The sequence below is a fragment of the Colobus angolensis genome, unplaced genomic scaffold (assembly GCF_000951035.1).
Source record: "Colobus angolensis palliatus isolate OR3802 unplaced genomic scaffold, Cang.pa_1.0 Scaffold88, whole genome shotgun sequence".
NCBI classification, from domain to species: domain Eukaryota; kingdom Metazoa; phylum Chordata; class Mammalia; order Primates; family Cercopithecidae; genus Colobus; species Colobus angolensis.
The window spans coordinates 3,890,075-3,893,250 of NW_012122709.1; the positions used below are offsets into that span (position 1 = coordinate 3,890,075).

Genomic DNA, 3,176 nt, shown 5'->3' on the forward strand with positions numbered 1-3,176 from the left:
TGGGCATGGTGGTGGGCACCTGTAATCCCAGCTACTCAGGAGGCTGAGGCAGGAGAATTGCTTGAACCTGGGAGGTGGAGGTTGCAGTGAGCCGAGATGGTGCCAATGCACTCCAGCCTAGGCAACAAGAGTGAAACTCCATCTTGGAAACAAACAAACAGGATATAGAGGCCCATGGCCTCTATCTTTCTAATGCAGCCCCTTTCCCAGCAGTACTCCTAAGCCTGTGCTCTCCACTGTGGACTATCAGTGCTCTTCTCTTTCCTTCAGTTCCTCTTTGGCTGTCTGCTCATTTTGCAGAGTTATCTGAAACCTCATCTTTATTCCATCTGTCCATTCCCATCCATTCCTACAGGGTTAGCTCAAGTATCACTTCTGGGCCAGGCCTGTAGGTCCTGTTAAGTGAACCTGGTGGGGCCCACAGGATGTTTTTCCACCAGGATTTTCACATTACATTGCTACTTACATGTGTTATGGTTAGTCACTGATTGACCCAGACTCCCAAATGGCTCCTTCCACCATCAGGATCAAGTCCCTAATCTTGGGCTCTGTCCACCAGCCTTGGCCAGGCCAGGTGACTTTCTAGGACTCACATTTGGCTCTTTCCAATGCATATTTGAGCATTTGCCAGAGAGTTCCTTAAAAATGGAATTACCCTATACTGTCTACCATACTACTGTCTACTATTGCTTAAGATCCCCCTCTTCTAAGATTATGCAAATTATTTCTGCCAACTTTCCAATCTGTTAGCACAATCCTGTACTTTCCATTTTTGGGTAGATTCTCCCTTCCACTCTGGGGAATAAAGTGTGTGTCCTGAGCCTCAAGGGAAGAGGAGCTTCCTTTGCTGGATGGTTCATATTTCCTTCTGCAGCTGGAAGGCTGGTGTGCACTACTAACTGTGACATTGACTTACATACTTTCTTTGAGACTAAAGTCCAGTACCTGGTAGTCTGTAGGCAGCCAATAAAGGAAGGGAGCTTGGGAGGTCTGGGTCGAATCACAGCTCTTTCCTTACTGGCTGTGGGACCTTAGGAAGTAGCTCCAGCTGTCTGAGCCAGTCTCTGCAGACTGAGAGAATAGTCCTTGCCTTGCTTGGGTTGTTGTCAGTCCAGAGATAACCTTTGTAAGGCTTTGAACACAGGTAATGGCACATAGTAAGTGGCTGAAACATGGTGGGCTGCTTCCCGAGGTTCCCAGGGACTTGACTCTATAAGCTGAAGAATATGCGATTGTTTATTAGCTCATGGGTGGGAACATCTGTTTTGTGATTGTATTTACCCTTCTCATCTGTGCAGTTAGATTGAAAATTACTAAAGAACCAAAACCAGTTGTTTCTTTGGGGTATTCAAGAGACGATGCAGGATTGAAGCATTAGAATGTTTTAACATTCTCTGATTGGGATGGGATGATTCTCCAACATTAGTATATGGACATAATAGAAAGGCATACAATAAAAATGTACCGGTGGGCTGGTGTGGGTATGCAGAATGCACTGTTATGTTTTAGTTAACAGCACTGCATTGGATCTCACCAACGCTGTCCAGGAAAGCAGGGAAGGCGGCTCAGGCTGGCTCCTTTTTCTACCTCCTGGCTCTTTGCCCATGTCCCTGCAGCTCACCGTGTCCACCAGCCACTCCGGGTCCTCCACCTTCCCCACAGGTCACATGGTGCCTGTCACGCTGAGCCCCTCCCCCTGCAAGGTGGCTGCCAAGTTCTGCTGCTTCTGACTGCTGACAACCACGTGGAGCCCGTCTTAGGCTAGATGCCCGGTGATGGCGAAGCAGATTCTGTGAGTAGAAAGACACAAAGACTGCCAAAGCCTGTGCAGCAGAAGAGGTCGACAGCATGAGCTCTGAAGTTAAGACTGCCCGGGTTTGAATTCAGTCTCTTTCACTATATGACCTCCACGTGTCTCTACTCTGTGTAAAACAGGCTTGATGGCATGGCCTTTTGGCACTAATTTACTTATTTTTATTATGATCTGGAACTGCAGCCTCAGTTCCCAAGAACTTACATCACTTTCTACAGTTCCCACCACGGGTGACAGGCTTCATCCCCTGTTGGGACTGAGAGGTGAGAAATGAGCTGGGTGTGCAGCAGCCACTTCCGTGATTTGAGGGTCTCACTCAGAACAGCCCTGCCCCCAGGTTTCTTTCTTACTAGTCTACCATATTCTCAAAATTCTATCCTTAGTTATTTTTTGGGGTGCATGTGAGAAGATGGTCTCCGGTCAAAAATGTAAATATTGCCTTGGGAGGAAGAGTTACACATTCTGCACTTGTCAGTCATTAGCATTTTAGCTGCATTTGTATTTTAGTTTTGTGGAGAGCTGGCATCTAGCAAAGTCCCGTAGAAATGAGAACTAGGATAGACAAGAGTGGTTGGTGAGAAACAGGTTGGACAAGGTAGGCCCAGATGTACTGACCTAAACAAAAATCTTAACACATGGCTCTTGTGTCCCATCTAGGTAAGGGGGAGGGGTTCCTGGAGACTTTCCGGTGCCCAAATACAGTGTCTGGTACATTTTCAAAGTGCTGGAGACCGTGGGATAGGATTTTGAAATCCAGGTTCCCTCACATGTCTAGTTTCTGGTCTTCCCAGAGGCTAGGTGGAGCTGGTTGACTGGGGCAGCCCAGAGCCCTGGAGGGGACTAGATCGATGGGGCTGCACAGAGGTGGCACAGTTGTGCCAGAGGCAGCAGGGACATGAGGGCTGGCAAGGTAGGGCCCAGGGACAGAAGATTCCGAGGGGGTTCAGGCAGACCACGTGGCTACTTTTTTCCAGGGTCAGACTTTGGCCGCATGTGAGGTCTGAGGACAGGGGCACCGGAGGCAAAGGATGAAAGACCAGTGCCTGTTTCCAGGCAGCCAGGGCCTCAGAAACTCCAGCACTAGTACTCAACCGTCGGTGGAGGCCATTACCAGGGCCACCTTATTAGCGAGCGGGTCCTGGGAGGTCATCCCGGAGCTGGCCATCCGCACCAACTTCCATGCCCGGGCACAGTGGCCTAGCAGTCCCGCCTTGTGCATGGCTCAGACCAGCAAGTCTGGGTTCCACTCCTTCCAGCGGAGGTGACAGAGCGTAGGGCGAGGGGGCAGGACGAAGTGGGGGCCGCTTTCCCTGCCACCCCCTCCCCGCCCTCGGCCCGATGAGAGTTGTCTGTGGCGGCTGGC

At 50.1% G+C, this 3,176-nt stretch overlaps 1 pseudogene across 1 annotated transcript in view; it reads right to left on the minus strand.

Annotated features, from left to right (window-relative positions):
* Window positions 1-3,077, minus strand: part of LOC105503751 — a 16,219-nt pseudogene extending 13,142 nt beyond the window's left edge. The window contains exons 1-2 of the transcript XR_001000531.1: window positions 2,887-3,077; window positions 1,622-1,790 (exon numbers count right to left, since the gene is read on the minus strand). The product of XR_001000531.1 is annotated as a dehydrogenase/reductase SDR family member 4-like (transcript). The remainder of the gene's footprint in view (window positions 1-1,621; window positions 1,791-2,886) is intronic.
* Window positions 3,078-3,176: the final 99 nt, after the last annotated feature.